General features: G+C 50.6%; 1 protein-coding gene across 2 annotated transcripts in view; it reads left to right on the plus strand.

The window, feature by feature from the left end:
• The window catches only part of KCND3 (potassium voltage-gated channel subfamily D member 3), a 206,986-nt gene that overhangs the window by 132,720 nt on the left and 49,853 nt on the right, over positions 1 to 24,413 (plus strand). The gene's annotated exons all lie outside the window — the stretch shown is intronic.

A 24,413-nucleotide genomic window follows, 5' to 3' on the forward strand; every position in this document is an offset into this window, starting at 1 on the left:
TCACACACACAGTAAGGTCCCCAGGCTTCTAAGACCAAATCGCATGTTTTTTTTTTTTTTTCTGAAACTTCTAAAAATATCTCCCCACATCAGTGCCCTACCCAGAGCTGACGTGGAAAGCAGAGGCACCCCCTGTATCCTCCTCTCATTTCCCATCCTGAGGCAGGCGGGGATGCAGAAACGATCCCCTTGGGTGTTACCCAGGGAAGGTTCTGGGTAGTGCCGAGCGGTCTCCGCCCAGGTCTGCTCGCCCTCCTTCTCCACCCTGGCTTCTGGTTGGGGTTGGCCAATGGGGAGTTCTGGCAAGAGCATGGGGGAGGAAGGAGGGCGAGCTTAGGGTGCTGCCTTGGCTGTCACCTGGGTCTGGCTGTGTCCCATAGTGGGAGGCCATAGCTCCTCTCAAGGGGGGCCCATCTAATGATTCTCTTTTCCTGGGTTCCCCTCCTCTCGTCCTGTTAGCCTACAGTTGGTAACAGCACTGATGTACTTGCTCTGGCAAATCATGCTACCCGCTGTGGTTTTTGTAGACGGTGCCGCATCTATAGGCAGCCCCTTTATAAACCAGTACCCTAATTTGAGGGTGCCATCTGTCTGGGGTGGAGGGATGCATCAGGAGGTTATGGGAAAGGTCTAAGGTGAGGTATATGGTCCTCCCAGACCCATATGGAGGGAAGGACACAGACTCTGACCCACTCCACAAGGATATCTACCTCAAAGCTTCCCAAATTCCAGTTTGGAAGAAGATCCCAGCAGCCTGCTTGCTGTTGGAAGATCCCTCCTCAGCCTTCCCAGGCCAGCCCAGTATGTGGTGATTAGCATAAGACACAGATTCTGCTCAAGGAGGACCATCAAGATGTAACTAAGGTGTGAAAAGTAATTATAGATTGGTGATTAGAATCACTGTTGGGTTTCATTTGCTGGAATAGACCTCCCTGACCCTTGGAGGGTGGGTGAGATTCATTAGCTTTTGGATAACAGGCACCAAGAGCTCTCCTACTCAGGGGGGAGATAGGCAGGCTTGCCCCAGCGAGGGAAATGAATTGGACGGGGGAGGCCTGGAGGCTGCCCAACAGGACATCCTGGGGCACTGCAGGGTCCAGGAGCAGCCCCAGCCTTGGGGCTCCAGAACAAGGGGGGATGGTGCTGTATCTCTGGTTCTGAGGTTCTGTCCAGGTTTGACCTCAGCCTAACTCCCCCATGGGCCTAAAATCTCAGCTTCACACAGTGGCCCCCAGGGGTGGTGAGAGCAGCCTGCCAGGCCAGGATAGAGACTGGGTAGAGAGGGGTGAACACAGAGGCTGCAGGTCTGACAAAGCCACAGAACTGCAAGCACCTAACTCTGCCCATGACACAATGTCAGATGTAGAGGACCCCCAAGAAATGTTAGTGGGATGTTCCAGGTCCTTCCAAGTTCACTAATGGCCCAGACTAGGCAGTGTGGCCTAGTTTCACCCCTTGCCCAAGAGGAGTCCAGCATCAGAAGGCCAGGGTTCGAGTCCCAGCTCAGCAGCTAACTAGTGGGTAGCACAGGCAGTGCTTTTGGTAACTCAAGGCCTCAATCCCCCGATCTCTGAAATGGAGGAGACACCTGTCTTGAGATTAATGGGTGAAGGCATTTGCAAATGTGGAAGGTATTTTAGTAAAAGCAACTAAAAGTAGGATGTCTTTGTCACTGGGGGTCACCCTGTACTGTCACCGTTTTACACTCACTCCCCAGAGAACCAGCCCCTGCCCAGTGTCTGCATCTTACCCTATGCCTGCCCTTCCTTGCCCTTCTGCCTCCCCTACTAGACAGCCAACACTCCTCCCATGGATCTTGGCTTCTCCTGCCTCTGTCTCTGCCCCTGAGCTCACCAAAGTCCCTATTTAAGCTGAGCACCCCTAGCCACAGCCCAGAGGATCTTCCTGATGCCTCCATCTTCTCAGGGAGCCTTGAAAACACGTTCCCCAGCTAGGGATTTAGCAAATAAAAATACAAGGCAATTTTTTAGTATAAGTATGTCCCAAATATCACATGGGGCTTACTTACACTAAAAAAAGTACTCATTTTTATCTGAAATTCAAATTTACCTCAACATCCCGTATTTTATCTGGCATCCCCACCCACGGTCAAGAAGGCTCCCTAATACAGTCAGCTGCCTGGTGCCTGCTCTGCTGAGTGGCCGTGTTCGGAGCAATACAACGTCCTCAGCAATGACCCGCCATGGGCCCAAGGCTGTCCTTTAGGGTAGGAACATCAGGGGCCCCGTGAGCTAGCAGACACTCTACCTTCTGTACCTTCTCAGACTCCAAGAACCTTCAAACAATTATCCATTCAGCAGATATTTAGAGAACATCTCTCTTATACCCATCTCTGTCCTGGGCACTGGAGTTATTAATACAATGGTGACCAGAAAACAAGGTGCCATCTCTCATCACCATCATGTTTGGAGCAAGTGCCGAATGTCTAGCGCCGTGGTAAGCACTTTAGAAGCCACCTCGTGTGATCCTCACAGAAACCCACAAGGGCGGTATTTTACAGATGAGGAGACCGAGGTTTGTTGAGGTTGATCATTTACCCATTCATTCAACAAATATTTGTAGTTGCCAGGCACTGTCCTTGGTGCTGGGAACACCCCGCCCTGGAGCCACGCTCCAGTGGGGAGGGGGATAAGCAAAGGGTATATTGCAGGGTCTGTGAAAAGGTGGTTAGGGTCCTGAGAAGGGTAAAAGGCGGAACAAGGCTGTGGCTGCCACTGGTGGGTCTTGTTATTCTAATTAGGGGATCGGGAGGCCCCTGACAAGGTGACATTTGAGCAAAGATATGAAGGAAGTGGGGAAGGAGCGGCTCTCCGACCCCAGGTGGTGCCTGGCTCCCAGGCACTCTGCAGTTCTGCCCAGCAGACCTCGACTGAAGGTCTGCTCCCTGCCTATCTCATCCCTTTCACATGCACGATTTCATTTAATCCTCACATCAGAACGACCCTGAAGGTAAGTTTTAATATCACACTTTCCCAGAAAGGGAAGAGGCAATGACTTGCCTAAAGTGCCGATGCTGGAAATCCCAGCCTGGTGGCTCCATTTCCAAGTCCGCCAAGCGTAATGGGAAGCGTGCGGCTCAGGCTATCTGACCATCCTTGTGCAACTCACTTGATTCCCTAAGCCTCCATTCCCCCACCTGAAAAGTGGGGTTCGTATTATTACCTACCGAGGGTCAGTAGATAATACATGCAAAGTGCCTCACTCGCTGCATTTGTGCTGTTACTCTAAGAAAAATGTTTCCCTCCTCAAATCGCCCTGGAGGAGCAGGGTTAGACAGTGTGGTGCTCAGGACTGGGGGAGAAGGGTGCTGCGGGAGAGCACGGGACTGGGGAGTGGAGGAAGCCCCGGCAGAGCCAAGCTGGAAAGAAAACCACCGCTAGGCAAGCCCACCTGCGTGAGAACGGATGCGTAAATGTTGCTTAAACCTAAGTGGCGCGACTCAGTGATTGTAATTACACTGGTCTGAGGTTATGACTTCAGCAATTTTATTTTTCTTTTGGAGGCACTGGCTCATTTTTTATGCATGCACAGGAACTAATTGCATCCCGGAGAACGCTCTCCGCCGGTTGGTCCGGAGGTGCGCCGCCATATGCTTGGTGCGTGCGTAATTAACCCCGTGCAGCTGCACTCCCCTCTGTCTGGATTGTGGATTCGATTTCAGTTTCACTCTCAGGCAAGAGGCCCACAATTCATATTTATTAAAATGATTACCCCTCAAAAGAGGTGCTGGGGACAGAGCCCAGCACCAAGCTGGAAGCCTTGTGGGCCAGGCTCGTGCAGACCATGCCTGTTGCCAAGCATGCACAACTCGGGCTGGGTCCCTGCTGGCCCACAGAAAGGACCCCCAGCCAGCCGGGCGTGCTGCAGAGCAGGCCCTGCAGAGAGCTCTGGGCCGCTTGGAGGTGTCGAGGCAGTTTTCCTGGCATCTGTGACTCTTCTGTTCCTGGACTTGCTCTGCTTGTCCGGCCCCCACCCCCATCTTCTCCCTGCCAGCCTCTGTCACATCATGACAGCCACAGGCCACTCAGACTCTCTTTCCAGATAAGAGCTATCAGCACCTGGAATAGGGACTTAGACATAGCAGGCACCTGATTAATATTGAGCAAGGCAGGTGGTTAGGATGAAAAGAGGGTGAGGCAATGCTCCATCAATCCTCCAGAGTGGAAACCTGAGCCTGTGACCGCCACAAAGGGTCAATTGTCCAGGCAGTGGCAGCTGTAGAGATTGATGGATCAGATACTCCTGGGGGCTTAGAGGCAGGGGCAGGAGGAGGCCATAGGGAGCCAAGCAAGGAGCTGGCCATCTTGGTAAACGTCCCTAGCACTCTGCTGCTCTCAGCACTCGGGCAGTGGCTCTGGTGAGAGCCACAGAGCCATCATCCAGAGCCCTCCCAGGATCCCCATCGAGCTTCGAGCCACTCTTGGTCCCCTAGCCACAGCCCCTCGTGGTGGTGATTCGCTGCACACATAGACACTGAGCATTCACATCGTGCCAGGCTCCCTGCCAGGCGCTGGGATGGGGACTACAAAGAAGAATGAGAGACAGGCTTGGTCCCTGAGGACCTCATGTCTTGTGGGGAAGACAGATACATAAATAAATGGTTGCAATACAATGGGATAAAGACTGTGATGCGAGGGTGTTTACAGAGGTTTGAACACAGAGAAGAGAGTGACTAAATTTGCCAGGAGGAGTCAGTGATGAGATTGTTGAGATTTTCATTGAGTCCAGATGACTTTGGGGGCAGAATGGGAGTAGTGAGATTTCATTTCTTCCACAGAGATATGTGAACACCTCTCTGCTCAGCAGGAACCTGCCTTCTAGGGGGAATACTCACCTTGCTCTCACCCAGCAAGCATTTATTGAGCACCTACCATATGCTAGGCACTTTGTTAGACTCAGAAGATATAAAGATGATTAGGCACAGTTGCAGCCCTGGTCTACAGGAGAGACAGGCAGATAAAAAATATGCATTGTAAGCCAGTGGAATACGCCCGTCCCAAGAGGGGCCTGTTCAAGGTACAGAGAGAAAGGAACAATTACCTATGTGGAGTGGGAGATTAGCAGCCCAGGGAAGACTTCCTAGGGGTGGTTATGTCCAAGATGGGTTTTGACGGATGACTAGGAATTTTCAGAGAAAAGGTGGCAGGGGTGCGGGGTTATAAGGTCAGTGGGAATGATTATAAGGGCATTATAAGGACATAAACAGCTGGGTGATTCTGGAACTCAACAAGAACACAAATGAGAGATACACAAGGTGTCCCAACATTGAAAACGAACCTCCTAAGTACCAAATTACTGTTGTGGAGAATGAACTCTACACAGGGTTTCTTTGCATGTGTGGAGCATACTCAGTTCGGTCTTAGCAGTTGTGGCTTATACCCTAGGTGGATGTGCCATGTGGGCATTTGAACATGGAGCCAGACTTCTTCTGCCTCCAGCAATGTCGTGGTCACTCTCCCAGTCCCTGGGCTGAAAATGTTCAGGGGTCACTCCTGGGCTTCCTGTGCGTTGAAGACAAACATGAGGAAGTCACCTGGTGCAGTGGCTCCCAGTGTGTCAGAACCACCTGAGGGCCCTCTTCACATACTGCTCCTTGCCTGTCTGCTGGGGGTCCTCACTCAGTGTGCCCAGGCCATACCCTAGGGGTCCTCAGTGTGCCCAGGCTGCACCCCAGGGTCCTCACTCAGTGTGCCCAGGCTACACCCCAGGGTCCTCACTCAGTGTGCCCAGGCTGCACCCCAGGGTCCTCACTCAGTGTGCCCAGGCTGCACCCCAGGGTCCTCACTCAGTGTGCCCAGGCTGCACCCCAGGGTCCTCACTCAGTGTGCCCAGGCTGCACCCCAGGGTCCTCACTCAGTGTGCCCAGGCTGCACCCCAGGGTCCTCACTCAGTGTGCCCAGGCTGCACCCCAGGGTCCTCACTCAGTGTGCCCAGGCTGCACCCCAGGGTCCTCACTCAGTGTGCCCAGGCTGCACCCCAGGGTCCTCACTCAGTGTGCCCAGGCTGCACCCCAGGGTCCTCACTCAGTGTGCCCAGGCTGCACCCCAGGGGCTGGGTGTTTGAAGCTCCCCAGAGTGGTTGCAATGAAACCGTTGATCAAGTGTGCCCCTACGTGGCTGTCCCTCTTTCACACGGAAAGGAGAGTAGGCTATAGGTATGTTTCAAGGGGAGGTGAGGCCTGTGAATTGGCCGTGAGGGGCCCCCAGATGGTGCTGCAGCCTGCAAGGATTCCTGAGGGAGCAGAGGCCCAGAAGATGTGTCCCCAAGCACACCGGGCTGGGGGTGCTGTCTGTCAGGTTGTTTAGTCACTGATGATGATGCTATTCTTAGCACTCGGGCAATTTGGGCTTCTCTAATCAGGGAGCAGGGAACAGGCCAACGGAGGGTGCCAGGAGATTTGAAATTCTATGCAGGGCTTGTTAGGACTGGACCAGGAAAGATGACATTCTTGGGCGGGGGTTGGTTGGAGGAAAATCGAATGTTCTCCAGCTCTGCAGAGAAAAGGACAAGAGTGAAAGGTGCTAAGATGCAGCAGGAAGGAACTCTGTGAGCTGTCTAAGGAGTTATAGGCTCTCCGGTGGGTTACCCAGGCAAGAAGGTAGACTCTGCTCTGCCTTCAGAAAGCCTGGAGCTGACTCAGGCAGGGAGGCCTGTAGGAAGATGTGCAGGGCCCACGGGGAGGAGGCTGGGGCTCAGATCAAGAATCCCATAACAAGGAGGCTGGAGCACCATACAGGAAATCGAGTCCTAAATCAGGGGATAGAGGGCTCAGAGAAGGAGCCTAGTCACAGAGGAAATTAGTCCAAGCAGGGAACCAGGCCACCAAGTTTTGAGGAGAAGCAGTAAGCAGAAAGACTCTAGGTTGAGCAGGGCCTGGCCAGGCTAAATGACATCTTTGTATGAATTAGGAACAGTGCTTCCCTTCAGCCCTACAGATACGGCTGCACAGATTTCAGCCCCTGCTGACCCGCACAGTTGTGCACAACGGCCTTGAGGCTGAGCTGCTAAATGGACTCCTCTGCCTCCCCTGTCTAGACACAGGGTTGTTCCCAGAGCTTGGTCTGGGACTGCGCCTACAAATGGCAACACCCACAGGGGTAGAGGGACTCTGGGGCACGGGCCAGGCTGAAGCCACAGGTGTTCCTTGCCAAGAGGTAGGTTTCCCTGAGTCCTTGGGGAGCAGGAGACTCACACGGGGTGAGGGGAGGGAGCTGGACTGGGTGGGGGCCCCCCCAGGCAGATCCCCTCAGTTCAGCCCCTCCTCCCTGCCTCCTGGGGACTGGGTGCTGTTTCTGGGTGCTCTTCTGCTCACCAGGGGAAGGGGAAATGAGAGAGCCATCGAGTTGGTGATATCGCAGTGAGCGCCCACTTCAGGAGGCTTGCCGTGTCTAGACGGCGTTCAGGCCCGATCAATACGATGCCAGTCTCCAAGGGCCGCCTGCACCTGGCCGGGAATAGACAAGCAGGAGCGCAAGTGTGCTGCCCATCCTCCCACGGCGCAGAGAGCGGCTGGGGGTGAGCAGGGGAAGTGCAGAGGAAGGAAGGAAGGGGGAGGGCCAGGAAGAGCCAGGAAAGGATGAAGACCAGACCGGAGCCTAGAAAACAGAGGAGAGGGGAGAGCTCGGAGGGGAGTCTGTGGCAGCCAGGGCTCCCTGTAGACAGCACATCTCGTGTCCCCGGGGTCATTCTGCACTGATGTGTGCCCACCTGGCTTCATCCTCATGCTAATCTTACGACATCAGGACTCTTGCTATCCGTATCTTACAGGCAGACAGGGAAGCAGAGAGAGGTGGAATAATTTGCCCAAGGTCTCAGAGCTAAGGAGGGGCAGAGCCAGGACTTCTGGGCGGGCCAGCCCCAGCAGCCACATGCCACACAGACTGTGACAGAGCCAGTGTGGCAGTGTGAGTGCAGCCCTCCCGGGGCTGTGCGATGCCTGCCGAGGGAATGGAATCCTGAGTTTCTAAGGCCTTTGGGTCTGGTTGGAGTATGTGTGAGCCTGTTTTTCACAGCTCTGTTGACAGATACCTGAGAATCACCTCAGGGCTGTGATTAGCTCCCAGGGAGAGGAGGACAGGAAGGGAGTTAGGCATCAGGGAAGGAGCAGATAGCCCACACGGCCCTCACTATGTGAAGTTCCCATTGGACTTTCTGGAATATAAGACATGGTCTGTAGACCCCACCCACAGGGACACCCCTCTGAGGACACCTGGGGTCTCTGGGTCAGAGCCCCAGCATGCTCCAGCACAGCCCGCACAGACGTGGGCTCTGGTCTCAGACGCTGAGTCTCAGACAGCACTTGTTGCTGAAGACCCGCAGGACATGGCCTCCCTTCCTGCTGGCCGCGTCCCCTTCACATCAGGGAGAGTCCTCTGCCAGGACATGCCGTCACCGTGGAGCGGCTGCAAGGAGCTGCTTGCCCGGGTCTGTGCCTGGGTCTGTCATCTGTACCTGCAGTTCTCGGGACACACAGGTGCTCATGAAACAGGCGGCACCTGAAGACATGAGAGGTGGCAGAGGCGCTGTTTAGCCTGCCTTTGCCTACAGGCAGCCTGCGGAAGGAGGCCCCGGGGGAGGAGGGCCCGGCCAGGGCGCTGCCATCCAGGGCAAGGAGGGGCTGTGCGATTCCAGAGAGGGGGCGGCAGCTCGGCCAGTCCAGGGCAAATGACGTGAGCTTCTGCTGCCCAGCGCTGCCTCCAACCTTCCCCTTCCTGGGGATCCTGCCCACGGCTCCAGGACGCCCTGCCCTGCCAGAGGGAAGCTGGAGGCCTCTGTTCCCGCCATCCTCCCTCCCCAGCTGCTGTGAACAATTAAGCCCAGGACAGCCGTTACCTAGTGCTGAAGGGCCTGTATTGATTAAGGATAATTACACTTACTCTTTAGCAGTGTGAGGCCTGGTAAGAATATTTTTTGTTAATTTACTGCTACTTAACCTCAGGAATAGGGACTGATATGCCAACCCCACCTGAATCACCCCCTACACACACACACACACACACACACACACACTCAGGCACACATGCACGCACGTCTTCATTATTACTGAATTACTGTAAATGCTCATCTAAAGCCCGTGGCATTCTGGGCTGCCCTTTCTGCAGCGTTTATTCCAGAAAAGAACATGGGAATGATTGAAGGTGGCTTACTTTCCTTTGGCTATTTTTATCTTGGACAAGAGGCATAGAGGAGCCCAAATTGCCCAAAGCACGCACGCACGCATGCACACACACACGTGCACACACACACTCTCACACACACACTCACACTCCTTTCCTCCCTTCTCCCCAACAAATATATTTTTAAACCTGAATTCTAGAAGTAAAGGTGATACAGAGGTGTCTCTTCTATGTCTGTGATATAGAAACCCAGATCTAGTGAGAGGCTGACCCCGATGCCCTCCGTACGTGGTAGAGTGCAGCCTCCCCACCGCTCAGCCCCTCTGGTCTGCTGGCCCTGCCTCCCTGACAGCACTTCTCACTCTGGGCGCTTTGTTTTGATCCAGCACGAGCACAGCTTCCCCTGTTGCCGGGTTCTAGTGCCTTCCTTCATGCTATAAACATTTACCAAGACCAGGCGGGCACCAGGCTTGGGCTGAGGATATAGAGGCAGAAGGTGCCCTTAGGTGGCTCTGAGTCTAGTGAGGGAGACCAAATAGGAAGACGCAGGCACCAGCCATGCTGTGGGTCTGGAAGGCCTGGGCTCACACCTGGGTGCCAGCACTCACCAGTGCCACTTTACTGCCTAGGGCAAGCGGCTTCTCTAAGACTCAGTTTCCCCAACTGTAAAGTTAAGACAATAATGATCCCTATCTTGCAGAACTGTTGTGAGAGTACATGAGATCATGCCTGTGACGTGCTCAGCAATCGCTGGCGTGGAGCAAGTGCCCAGTAAACAATCATTGTGAGTGTCCGATGAATGCTGACTGTATACCAGGCAGATTACACACACACTGTCTCATGTCATCCTCATGGGAACCGTATGAGGAAACAGAGGACTGAAGAGGTATGTAGTGAGCTGAGAGGCAGCCCCCGCAGCCTGGCTCCTTGCCCACGTGCTTAACCACTGTGCTCTCTGTGCCCACCCCACCCCCAGGTGAGACCGCTGCCATTCTTTGATCAGCAGCAGCAGCGGAGAGCATCCTGGTGCACGGAGGAAAGGCACCTTACATAACCTGGGGGGAGTGACATCAGGAACAAGCTCCTGAAAGAGGATAAATGGGTTTTTCTGGCAGAGGGAACTGTGTGTTCAGAGACCCAAAGGTGAAAGAACACAGTGTGTTTGAAGAACAGCAATATTTCAGTATAAGTGGATGATAGCTAGGGTGACCATATATTGTAGTTTACCTGGGACTGTCCTGGTTTACACCTATTGACCCAGCTTAATTATAAATAGTCCCTTGTTCACTCTCAGACAATTCCAGTTAGGTTGATAAATTACATGGTCACCATAATTCTAGTGTGCTGGGTGGTTACAGGGAAAGGCAAGGAGTGAGGCTGGAGAAGTAAAAACAGGGCTTTGCTGTTTGCTAACCCGCCTAAGGACTCACTCCATTGCGGGGTGAATTCTAGGGAGACAAGGCTAAAGCCAACAGACCTTTAGGCTGCAGTGGTCCAGGGACAGTGATGCTGCAGGCACTATTTCGGAAGTGGAGTCAAAGGCTTTGTTGGCAAGAGGCAGTAGGGTTAGTGGGTAAGAGCATGGACTCTGGCGCCAGGCTCTCGCGGTTCAAAGCCCAGGCCGGCCACTGATTATGTGACCTTGGGTAAGTTGTTTTATCTCTCTTTGGCCCTGGGTAGGGTATAATGGAACCCACCTCCCACGGCTGTTGTGAGTATTCCATCGAGTAAACATAAAAGGCAGTTGGAGCAGCCCATGGTCAGCAGCAACAAGTCAGGGAGGACTCCTTGGTCTCTGGCTTAGGCAACTGGAATGGAAGATGGAGAATAGGAGACACAGCGATGGAAGGCAGTAAGCCCTGTTCGAGACATGCTGGATTTGAGGTGCCCAAAGTGAGTGGAGATACCGCACAGGTAGCCGGACATGCCAAGTCAGGCATTCGAGGAAGGTCCAGGCTAAAGATTCCAACCTTGACATCACCTGCACACGGCTGGGAGTGGATGGAGTAGGAGAGGAGCACCTCAGGGAGCACCAGGCTTTTAAGTTGTGGGTAGAGGAGCCCATGAGGAATCCAAGGCATTGTCAGAAAGGCAGGAGAGAATTATTTCTCAGAAGCCAAGAGAGAACTGAATTGCTACAAGAGGGGAGCTTCCAACAGCGTCAAATGCTGCAGAGGCTGGGCAAAGGCTTTGCTCTTCAAAAACTGATGAACACCTGGTGGATATAGCAGCAGAGGCCATCAGTGACCTTGGTGGGCACATTTCACTGTGGACAGTGGGGATTACAGTGTGTGTGGGAAGCAAGGAAGCCGAGGGCACCCTGTGGACCGCGTTTAAGAGGCTTGGCTATGAAGGAGAGGGGGATGCAGGCTCAGGAGAGGTGCACTTGTCTGTAAGAGCAGGAGCCTTGAGCTTGGGGGAGAAGGGTGGAAATGGAGAGGCTGAAGGAGATGTCTGATAACGGCTCAATTGAAGGCACAAAGTCCTTTAGGAGGCAGGAGGGGACGGGATGCTGGGTGCACCAGCGGGATCAGCTCTGACAAGAGGAAGGCTGCCTTCTACAGTGAGACGAGGGACAGAGATAAGAATGAGCAGGCACACAGATAGCTCTGTGGGCTGTGTGTGTGCCGAGTGCAGACAGGCGGGTAGCCACCATTTTCTCCGGAACATCAGAGGCAAGATCTTCTGTCTCCAGTGAAGGAATGGGAGTCAGGAGTCTTGAGGAAAGGGATGAACATTTGTAAAAGCTGGGTGGAGAATGAAAAATGTGTTTCCTGGGGCAGGTAGAGGATGGCTACAGGCCTGGGCAGAAGGATGTTGTTAGCGTGGTCCATGTGGATCCTGTAGTCCCCTGGGGTGGTGACAGGGCTTGGAGTGAGGTGAGAGCAGATGCCATGGTTTCCAGTGACTGGAAAGTTGATCAATGGCAGGGACCAGAAAGAGGATAGAGGTAGTGCATATCTGGCATCCGAGAAGCAGGATGCTTTTTATTTTTTTAGTTTGCTAACAAAGGAATAATTCTGAAGTGGCACTGGTTATCAGGTAGGGAGCCTCCCTACCTCCTGGAAAAATGAGCATCCTCTCGTAGAGGTCTGCAGGCACACGGCGACCCTGAAGGCAGAGTCTGTGTCCAATTTCTCTTCACCTCATTTTCTTACCCCCTTGGCATGTCCAGCGTATGTAACGGGTCATTTTCAGATGAGGAGTGGTCGAGTGAGTGAGTGCCCTGAGCAACGAGCCCATCCTGAGAGGAACCTCCCCCCGGCGCCTGCCTTCCCTGCCCTGGCCCTCGCCTCGTCCTGCCCCTGACAGTGCTGGCTAAGCCTCTGCTCTGTGCATGCCACCTCTCTTCTCAGGGTCACGTGGGGAATTGGAAGGTGGAGACATGTTTGCTGTCACTCCTAGCGTGAGCCGAAGTCCCTGCCTGGGCCCCAGCTCCACTCCTGGACCCCATTTGTGCCAACACAAAATGATGGCTGTGTCATGTCCAGCACTTGGGTTTTCGGTATCTCTAGATAACAGTGCAATATGTAGCAATAGGAGTAGTGGCAACACAGGGTAAGGGGAACACAGGTTCAAATTCGAGGAGCCTATACTTTTGCAACCATAGTTCTAGTCTCTCGATCAGGCTTATTTTGCCCCTCTCACTACCTTCTTCCTTCTCGGCCTGGCACCAATGGCTTGATCAAGAACCCTGCAAGGCGGGGCAGAAGGTGCTTCCCTGGCTCCCAGGGGGACAAAATGAAGCAAGAAATCCACCCAGGCAAGGAGGACCACAGCTCATCTGTTCCCAGAGGCCACTGAGACTCCCAGGGAGCAGAAACAGACAGGCTTTATTTTTAGCCCCCCTTGTGGGCCCCTGAGTCCTGCCCCACTTTCTGAAAGCGGAGAGCTTGGGGCCCACACCATCTGGCCACAGTGTAGGGACGGGGCAGCCTTTGCCGCCTTTTGCCGCTCATGACGAAAAGCCAGGGGAACGCAGCCCTCCTCACGTCCACCTTGTCCAGGCCAGGAGACACACGCGGTGGGGCCTCCACTGGGGCTGGAGTCTGTTGGACCCACACTGGTCAGGCCTGTGCCCCGCTCTGGGCTGTGGGAACAGCAAACTCCAGGGGCTGTTCTGACTCCACTCTCCCCTCCGCAGACCCCAGCTAGCATTTTCCTGAGCTCGGCTTGAGCTTCCCTCTAGGACTTGGAACAAATCTATAACTCAGAGGGCAAAAGACAATGAAAGCAATGCAGAGGCTCCCAATTGAGCTCAATCCAGACCGCGCTATAATGAGCATCATTTATTCACTCATTCAGCAAAGCGTGGAACTCATGCCTGTAAAGATGCTCAGGATGCCAGAAATGAACATAACATGATCTTTGCCCTCAAGATGCTATTTATACTCTTACTCTCTGGCTCATAACTGGTCGCAGGGACTGCTGTGATCCAAGGACCCAAGGCAGAGGGGTAAAGAGTGGGGCTGGGGAGCTGGGGGTTTCTCCTTCCTGAACAGAATCCCTGGGTTTGTAGTTTCTCCCGACTTTTCTCTTCTCTGGCAGTGACCCTTGTTTCATTCCATCGGCCACATGCTCTCAGCTCGCGTAGACAACTGAATTGGGAAGGCACCTGCCAAACAGCATCGTCCTGCAGACGGAGGTGGGCACCACTCACCTTGGCAGAGTCTGCTCTATGGAGCCGCCCATGGTCCCTGTCCAGAGTGAAGACCCTTCTTGGAGTCATTTTCTGCCCTCCTCACTAGTCATCCGACCTAAGCTGAAATCTTCTTCCCAGTCCTCCCAGACTCAGCTGGGTCTTTTGCAACCTGGACACCTCTCAGTGGCATTAACTCCCCGGTCAGAGCCTCACTGGACCTCCCCAGGGACAGTGGCACCCAGATTCCCACTCTTGGGCCCTGACATCTTTCGGGGGGTCCCTCCTGTTCGCCATGGTTGCTCCTCAGAGAGACACTAAAATGCAGCAGCTGAACTAAAGGACACGCAGTCATCTGGGCAGCACAGGCCTCTCAGGCTAGGTGGGGAGTCCGGACAGCTGAGGCCTATCTCGAGCCCAGCACTGACTCACCCTCACCATCAGCACTTCTGCCAGGAGTTCTGTGAGTCCCGGGTCCCCTGTGAATGCCCTGTTTATCAAGAGCAGTCCCGAATCAGAACACCTGGGCCCCTTTCTGGTTGGCATGTGGGACCCAGACCCCTGCCCATATGGCATCCCAGGTGCTTTGCTCCCAAGCTGCCCGCTCTCCCTCCAGGAACGTTGTCATGCTGCAAAGTCCCAACGTGCCCTGGCCTAGAGGCGGCAGCTGAAGAGCAGGAATTGTTGGAAATGGCACATCTGGGCCAAAAGTCATCCCCGGGCCCCCAGGGTCTGTACTCCCAGGGCAACTTGGGCATCGCCTCCTGCCAGACCATACTTCTAAGTTCTTTCTTCTCTCCTAAAGGGCCTCAAACAGCAGACACTGAAATAAGACATTAAAGCAGAAGGGGTAAAATGCCCAGAAAAGGCCGGATACACTGGAGGAAGCCAGGCATGACAGAGCAGGAAAGGCTGGGAACTCACACGGCTTGTGCCCTTATGGGGCGGCCTCACTTTGCAGCAGGCATGTTAACCACTTAGAATTGTCCATTTACTCTTCACATCAAGCCCACAAGATAAGTAGTGTTATCCTTGTATATATTATAAACGGAGACACTTTGGAGAATTTATCTTGCCCAAAGTTGCATAGAGACTAAGTTAAGCATGCTGGTTCTAGAGACAGAAGAACTTTTCCACGAGAGGTTCCCAGGAAGCCTCAGGAAGTAGCAGGTGAAGAGTCAGGAACAATTAAGTTCTCTGATACCTACCTGCTAAGAAACAGAGAATGGAAAAGCAAGGATCTCATGGATCCTCCTGCCTGGTGGGTGGAACTCAGGCCTGGAGTGCACCACGAGGAAAGTTCTAACCACACAGGGAGAGAGAAACACGACGTGCCCAGAAGGTGCACGCGTGTCTGAAGCTGTGAGCCAGGGGGCGCCGCACAAGTGAGAGGATTTGAAGGGGATCAGGCCACAGACTGCCTGCCAGATGGGGCCCAGGAATGATGCGCCTGCAGTATAAGACGGCGACGAATGGTGACGGGGCCTCTGACTAATTAGATGACTGCAAATATCATTCTGCTAAAAGCAGAAGAGCTGATAAATTTTTTACTTGATCCACTAATAATTTTATCTCTTAAAAGGTAGAACAGACAAATAAGGGAACTGAGTCCAGACTTCATTAGGATCCACAGAAAGGAATGAATTGTTGATATTAAGAATGCTTGTGTTATCCCTCAGCTGCACTGTTCAGGCACGTCAGCCTGAACAGACTAAGACACCCAGAATAAACCATTTTTAAACAAACTGCTCCAGACAACAAAAAGGTTCTCTTGGTATTTCTGTAGTTATTATTGCTAAGAGGAAGGGTTTGTAATCAGACTCACCTGGTTTGAATTTCAGCTTGGTAACCTTCAGAAAGCTCTGTAATCTTACTAAGCCTCAGTTTCCTTATCTATAAAATGGGGATGATATCTACTCCCAAAGGGTCATTGTAAAAAAATAAATGAGATAATGCATGGTAAGTGCTTGGCTTAGTGCCTGGCACATTTGGTTCAATACATATTAGCACCATTATTATCATTATTCCCTGCTTTTAATGCCCTTGCTCTCCTTTTCTATCAAAGCCTTAAATAAGCGTTAGCTTTTAGTGGTTTTGTTATTTTTAAGTAATGCATGAGGCAGAAAAATGAACAAGGTAAAGGACTGCTCCTTGGGGGAAATGATGTAATATCAGCTTTGTTTGAAAGAAATATCTAACAAAAAGAAATGGGGGGTACTGAGGGCAGCAAGGGAACAGCACGTACGCCTGCACGGAGGGCAGTGACTCAGGAGCAGAGTGAGGGAAATAGAAGCACCTGCCGCTTGTTTTGCTTCTGCCTTCTTCACCAAAGGGAAGAAATTTGATATGACGTGTAAGTGCCTATCTATCATCCATAAATGAGGTCAGGACTCCAGGTGCTTGATGTTTCGGGACTGAAAGAATTTGCAGGTACAGTGGCTGAAAACCTGTTGGTGATTGTTAAGAAAGCATGTGGAACATAGGAGATGCCCAAAGACTGGAAACATCTTCCTTTTCAAAAAGCAAAGTTCTGGCCGGGCGCGGTGGCTCACGCCTGTCTCCTAGCACTCTGGGAGGCCGAGGCGAGGGGATTGCTCGAGGTCAGGAGTTCGAGACCAGCCTGAGCAAGAGCGAGACCCCGTCTCTACTAAAAATAGAAAGAAATTATCTGGCCAACTAAAATATATATAGAAAAAATTAGCCAGGCATGGTGGAGCATGCCTGTAGTCCCAGCTACTCGGGAGGCTGAGGCAGAAGGATCGCTTGAGCCCAGGAGTTTGAGGTTGCTGTGAGCTAGGCTGATGCCACGGCACTCTAGCCTGGGCAACAGAGTAAGACACTGCCTCAAAAAAAAAAAAAAAAAAAAGCAAAGTTCTAGAAGTTCTGGGTTGATCAGCCTGATGTCAAACTGATCAAATTCTTAAAAGATGGAGTGGTAAATAGATTGTGTGCACTTAGAAAAGAAATAGATCCCCAAGAGCCAGCAAGGGATCACTAAAAATAAATCATGCAAAATTAAAATAACTGGCTTTTCTTAGTAAGTTTTGTTTTTGTTTTTTTTTTTTTTTTTTTGAATGTCAAAGGAATACAACTGGCACACAGTTTGGTTTCAGGAAAGCTTTTAATGGAGTCATGCCTTATCACATTGTGGGTAAACTGGAGAAATGTGATCTGGACAATAGTACAATAATGTGACTTCAAAAATGCCCTGAAAAGTGCCAGTTGTTTTCCCCAGGTGTCAAGAGAATATCTTAAAAGGTGGTCTGTGCACAGGTCTCTGTTTTGGGCTTTGTCTGTTCAATGTTTTTATAAGCAACACAGTAAAAGACAGAAGCCGCGCTACTAGACGTGTGGATACCGCATACCTGAGAAAGTTAAATTACCGGGTGGATATAGCAGCAGGATTCAAATGGGTCTCCACCACCTGACACGATGGGCTCACACTGTATAAAGTATAATGGAAACATACGGAAGAATTCCAAGCATTTTACGTAGATACTCCACCCTCAGGAGCTGGAGCACAACTCCCCGCTCCTTAAATGTGGGCTGCAAGTAGCGACTTCCTTCCAGACAGTGCACTGCGGAAACGGGAGGGGAGAGTAAGTTTAACTTTACGGCGGAGAAGCCTGACAAACACTGCCTCAGCCCAGCTGATCAAGGTTGACCTCAACCGTGATGAGTCGTGTTGATTGTATGTACCCTTGATACGATATGACAAGAATCGTCTCCCTCCGAAAAAGCCAGTATTGTTAGGAGAAAAATATCAGACAAATCCCAGTTGAGGGACATTCGACAAAATACCTGACCAGCACTCTCTAAGACTGTCAAGGTCATCAAAAACAAGGAAAATCTGAGAAACTGTTAGTCTAGAAGGGTCTAAAGAGACATGAAAACTAAATTTAATGTGGTATCCTAGATGGGGATCCTAGGTAAAAAAAAAAAAAATAACAAAATCTGAATACAGTATGGACTCTAGATAATACTATATTGAGACTGGTTCATTAATCGTGGAAAAATGCACTACACTATAATGTAAGATGTTAATAATAGGGGAAACTGGATGTGGGCTGTGTGGGAACTCTCTGTACTGTCTCCACAATTTTTCTATAAATATAAAACTTCTGTAAAATAAAAGAATTCTTTATAAAACGTAACAAATATAAGTGTAAACTCCTGCATTTAGCATAAAAAATGACTTATGATGTTCATGTTTCTTGGGGGACATCCAAATTAAACACAGCTTATGGGAAAGACATCTCGGGCTTTTAACTGACCACAATCTCGATACGTGGCGCTGGGCAGCGAGGTCGGGGAGGAGCCATGTGATCCTTTGCCGCACCGATGTCCCCTGGGGTCTAGCCCAGGCAACGTGGTGGGGCCCCGTGCTGCCTGGACCACATGAGGGGTCTCAGCTCTGGAGTCAGAACTTCCTGGTTCACACCCAGCTCTGCCACATACTGGCTGTGTGATCCCAGTCAAGTCACTTGGTGGCTCTGGTGACAGTTTTCTCGTCTGCAAACTGGGCTAATGACAATAACTACCTCACAGAGCCACTGGGCAGAGCAGGAACATGGCCCATAACATCTACTCAGTACTCGGATCTCTCTGGGCAGCAGAGGCCGCCGGAGGCGGGGCAGGTCCTGTACCTTGTTTTTCAGAGTAGGCGTCTTACCAGAAGGATGTTTAGCATCTCCGGCACAGCGTCAGATGAGGGAGTGACGAGTGACGATGGGCTCGGGACCTTCTCTTAGCAAAAAGCTGGGGCCTGGAGAGCTGTTGCGTCCGAGGGCACAGCAAGGAGGAAAAGTCTTGGTCATTAATTTACTGAGGCCCTAGACTGTCCCTAAGCCTAGCTGGATCTTTGCTTCCTCATCTTCAAAATACAGATAAGGACACCTTTTGGTCAATTTTGTAGGGTGACTGAGAGCGTAAAATGAGTTAATAAACATGAGAATGCCTTGAATGAAGAGCAACTGTGGTTAATAAGCATATGTTGTTATTAAAACTATCTTAAATGTATATGTCCTTTTGTGCCAGTTCTCGGGGTGGGGAAAGGACAAGAAAGTGTCGTTTGAAATGCTTACATTTTTTAAACTGCAAAGCCACCAGGGGCAAGTCAAGGACACAGGCTTCTCTTAGCGGGGGTGTCATGAGCTCATAGAAGAGCAGGCGCCAGACTGGAAAGAGTGCACAGGCCCTGGAATCAGAGGTGGGGTCTTGGGAAACTTACCCAACTTCTGTGAACCTCAGTTTCCAATCTGTAAAATGGAGATCATAGCATCAGCCTCACCGGTTTGCTGGTGCGTGAATGGGCTGGCACACGGTAAGCACTTAGTGGTGGCTGCTTCAGTAACCTGCCCCTCGGGTAGCTGTGGAGAAACGGTGCGGCTCCGAGTGCCCCTAACCATCAGGCCTGTCAGGCAAGATGGTCGGTGCCCTCAGAAGCTTCTGGGGTCAGAGGAGAGAAAGCCCAGCCTCACAGGAAACAAACCTAGAAGGCACAGGGAGACAACTTAGAGAGCAACTTGCAGAGTCCGAGTCAACAGAGTGCAGACCGAGACTAATAATCCATCCCAGACGCTTTTAAAAACACTTTTTATCGAGATCTTACCAGTGGAGAAGATTCTGGGTGAAATCAGAGCCCAGAGGAAGTGAGACTACTGGGAAGGGGTGGAGTCAGGCCATTGAGAAGAGAGATGGGGAGTCATTGCTGAACTACCCCATGGTCACTATGGCTCAGAAGGAAACATGGGGTGTGGGGAGCCCCGAGGAGGCAAGTGGCCCACACTGGCAGTGCCCAGTCCCAGAGGCAGAGGAAGTACAAGTGACTTGGTCCTTCATGATTCATGTTGACTTGTCACATGCCTCAGATGATCAAGTGTCTCTTGTCCAGGATCCACCCATGTGGACTTCAGCACCATTCAGAACATAAAACCATGCATTATGCCAAAATTTCCATACCCTAGAGATTTCTAAAGATGTTACCACATGCCTTTGGAGAAAAAAGCAACAGCAATGTATTCAAAAATTTTTACAGAGCCTGGAGGTACAATAGACAGTGACAGATGGATCTGGATTTACATAAAATGACACAGACACGGATTTTCTGAGTCTTTGTTGGTAAAATCAACAACAACTAAAATGAATCTTCTCCCCCCACCACCACCTAACTGCCAACCATTGCCAAGCAGTAGAGGCTTCCGGTAGGGGCAGCACAAAGATCTGATGCAGTTTCCAAAGGTCAGGAGTTAAACCCTCATTAGATTTGGCTGATTCTCTCCCTGCCAGCACTGCCTCTATCCCTGTGGGTTGCTTTGGAGGCTGATCAGCTGGAGTTTCTCTGAGAAACAGCTCTCAGCTTAACCCTTAGATGGATTGAGCCCGCTTCTAGCCACAGGGCTCCAGGTTGCTACCTATTCCTCCAAGTTGGTTTGAACCCACTGGACGATGATGAATTGGCTTATTTAACAGGGCCCCACACTTTAAGAAGGGTATCGACAGATTGAAGCATGTTCACAGTTGGGCATCCTGGCTGGTGGGGGGCCTGGACCATGTTCTAGTGGTTGTCTTCAGCTGTCTGCAGGGTTGTCGTATAAAAGATGTAATAAACTTGCTCTGTGTGTTCTCGGAAGGCAGAGTAGCAACCCAGGTATGCAAGTCAAAGAGAGGCAGGTTTGGGCTCAGTTCTGAGCAAGACTTTCACAGTTGGTGTCTCTGAATCTGACTGCATGGAAGGTAATCAGTTCTTCATTACTGCAAAGGTTCAAAGACTGGATGGCCACCTATCAAGACTGCCATAGAGGGGTTTCACTTTGGATGAAAGATTGGATTAGAAGATCTCTAAATTGCTTTCCAAGTTTCAGTTTGTATGTGTCTGTGTTCTCAGTAAGTAGAGAGAGCAGAGACTAAGGATATTGCTTAGCCAGAAAGAACTGAGATGAGTATGTAGAACGGGGAGAAAATCTGTAAGGTTAGTACGTCTTGTGTTTTGGTTTTCAAGCTCTTGTGTTTTGGCTTTCAAGCTCTTTTTTGCAGAAGAGGAAATAAATATAAGTCTTAGCCCCAAGACCAGACATGGCTTCTGCTGTGTGTTTAAAGACATCTGCCCCTTACAATAAAGTTCTCTCCAGTGGGCAAACTCCAGTGGGCATCAAGGGCTACTTTTATTCCCTGGACCTTATCCTCTTTTCCAACTTTAAGTTGGTCACAGGAACAGGGAGAGAGCTGGCTGAAGATACCTAATTTCCCCCATGGGTCAAATCCTTGACCTGACCCATGCAAAATGACAGAGTAGATAAATGGAATTAGGTCCATCCCAGTCACCATCTTGAATGACTCAGAGCCCTACTTCCCAGCTCTCCAAGGAGGCATGCATGCATGCCTGATTAGGCAACTGATCTTCCTCCTGCTCCTAGCCTGTGTGCCCAGGGCTCTCCATTCAGACCCTAACAGGCCATTTCCCTCCCAAAATAAGCCCTGTTCAGTGCCACTTCTTGTGGTTTTTCTCATTTCTTTTTAAGCTTCTTTATTCAGTTTAGTTTATCCTTTTTAAAGATTTTCAACCACCATTGCCCACCACCATCTTCCCTAATTATCTATCTACCTACATGCACATCACTTATTAGCTAGCTATTTGGGGAGATATCCCCCCCCCACACACACACATATATTAAGACATTGATAAAGCAAGTGATATTGAGAGACTATGTTAGACTTCTGGCCTTCACGTATGGGTAACAGAAGGCAGAGTAATTGTGCCAGAAATCAGCACCACCAACGTTTGGACAGCGTTCCTCTTAATTTGCTCTCTTTTCCTCATCCAACAAATCCTGGCTGGCTTGCTGCTCTTGCCCTGACCTGCCTGAAATTCTTATTTTGAACATGATTCCTAAGGAATTGAGGACTTGTTACCAGCTTGAAGTATAATTTCAAGCAAGCCACCTTTCCTTTCTGGGCCTCAGGCTCCTTGTCATCAAGCCTTAGACTGCCCCTATGGGCCGCAATGGGAAAGGCCATTCATTAAGGATACATTGGACGCCGAAAAAACAGGTGCAAGTGTTCCAGGCTGCTTGCAAGCAAGGGAAAGGTCTGCACTAATCATCCCAGAGTCAAAAAGGTTTCCAGCATCTGTCAAGATCCAAGTGTAAAACGGACGCTATAATTGGGCCCTTAGTATCTCTAGCAAGTTTGCTTGACACCTCTGCAGCGCAGTGCATGGATCAGACATGGTGTCAAGCGGTGAGCTCGTTAATGTGCAAAACAGAGAGGTGTCAAAACTGGCAAAAAGCAAGCCTCCCGTTCTTCTCAATCTCCATAAAAACAAGTGAATGCAGATGCTCAGCTGCCACCAGGAATGAGGGACCAAGGCCAGCTTGGCAACGCTGCCAGTATATGGTCCTGCTGCTTTCCTGGCTGTCTCCCCTCTTGCCTCCCACCTGCCCCTGAAACTTTAATTACCTCCTGGACCCAGTGTGATGTCTGTTTGCTGGTAGTGAGCTGGAGGAGGGAGGAGAGATGGCTCCCGGAGAAACACAAAAGCTCATCAGCCTTCGCAGCAACCATGGGGAACAGAGTGGCTGTTTTTAGTTATAAAGACATCTTGGTGGGAAGATTTACCAAAGATGTATTTATTCCATTAGAACTACACCTCCCTTCGGCCTCATTATCTCCAGCACCACATTTGTCAGTCTGCCACTGCGTTCTGGGAGGCGACACAGACAGAGACTCTCTCTGAATTGGAGCTCTGAGTTTTTGGATGGAGCAGTTGCGAGTCTAGGGCCTGGGCCTCCTTCATCACCTTTCCCTGCACTGTCTTGGAAATAGGTGTCCAGCTGCCATGCCCTTTAGAGAAAAGGTGTGAGGTTGGAGATCTTTTCAGAAAAAAAGGAAAGGGAGTGAGAGAATGGAGAAATATTAGTATATGCATAAAAAATACAATAGAGATGATTGGAAAATTACAGTAATGTTTATTAGACATGGTTTTGGTTACTAAAACCCTCCCCAGAAGCTTTTCTGGAACTTAGAAAGTATCTAGAAAAAGAATGAAAGAAGAATTTCCAGATCTGAACCACATTATCACTCAACATCCCAGGCTCCTCTAGAGTTAAAAGCCATGAGTTCTGCCTCTTTGAGTCTGTGTGCTTATACCTGCACACGCGTGGGACTACATATGCCCACCTTTTAAAGAGGCCTTGCCATTAGCTTCCTGACCATTAGCCTGGGGGTGGGGGGGTGCAGACCCAATGTGAGTAGATGTCCAGCATGCTGAGTCTGTGCCGTTGATTCCCGGGACACTTTCTGAGTGGGGAGAGACCTGTGGCGTGGGTGCTGGGATGGGAGGCAAGCAGAGAGCCTGCTCCAGTTAGAGGTACAGGAGTACATTCACTGCCTTGACAATCCCAGTCGGCGACAATCTCCAGCCATACCTGGGGCCCTGTGCACAGCTCTATGCTCATTGTTCTAGGGGTGTAAAGGAAAGAGACGTTCTATCCCTGTGCTCTGGGAAATTACAGCCTGTTAAAGGAAAAATGTGTAGATAGACTCAGTAGTTCCCACCCTGGGCACAGGGGTCTTCTAGAGAGTTTTAAAAACACATATCCCTGGATCCTGTAAGTGAGTATCCTGGGGGTGGGTTGGACTTGGAGAGCCTGTGCATTTTATAGGCTCCCCAGGTGATTCTCATGGGGCCAGCCCAGTACAGATCTGTGGACCCACATTTGGGAACATGTGGACTAGGGCAGTCAGTGAGGACTTCCTGGAGTTGGTGCAACCTGAGCTGTACCTTGAAGGGAAATACAGAGCAGGAAGGCAGGCAAAGTACAGGATGAGCAAAAACAACAAAGTCAGAGTGAGTCAGGGCATTCAGGGAAAGAGATTTGAGCCTGTGGAGGGAGAAACTTACTCCCCTTCAACCTTTTGTTTCCTGGAAGATGAAAAGGGAAAGTTAGCACAGCTAACACCAGAGAAAAGTGAGTTTCGGAAACCGCTGAGGTTGGGAGGGGTGCTGCCTGAAGGAGTCCATTCCGATTTCTATGAAGTCCTATTTAATCATGAAATTCATGTAACCAATGCGTATTTTAATGTAATAAGCAATGTTTTCCACATCTTCTGGTTTAACAAAGCAGTTCTTAAACTTTCCAGTCTCCAAAAAACTATGGAGGATCTCAATGAGCTTTATTTATTTATTTATTTATTCATTTTGAGACAAAGTCTCACTCTGTTACCTGGGCTAGAGTGCCGTGGCATCACCCTAGCTCACAGCAACCTCAAACTCCTGGGCTCAAGCAATCCTCCTGCCTCAGCCTCCCAAGTAGCTGGAACTATAGATATGTGCCACCATGCCCGGCTAATTTTTTCTATATATATTTTTTTAGCTGTCCATATAATTTCTTTCTATTTTTAGTAGAGATGGGGTCTCGCTCTTGCTCAGGCCGGTCTCAAACTCCTGAGCTCAAACGATCCGCCCGCCTCAGCCTCCCAGAGTGCTAGGATTACAGGCGTGAGCCACCACGCCTGGCTCAATGAGCTTTATTTATGTGGGATATATATGATATTAGAAATTAATGCTGTGGAATTTTTTAAATATTTAAAAATATTCATTAACTAATTTTAAAATAACAAATCCTTTGCATGTTAAC

The sequence above is a fragment of the Eulemur rufifrons genome, chromosome 8 (genome assembly GCF_041146395.1).
Source record: "Eulemur rufifrons isolate Redbay chromosome 8, OSU_ERuf_1, whole genome shotgun sequence".
Classification (NCBI taxonomy): Eukaryota; Metazoa; Chordata; class Mammalia; order Primates; family Lemuridae; genus Eulemur; species Eulemur rufifrons.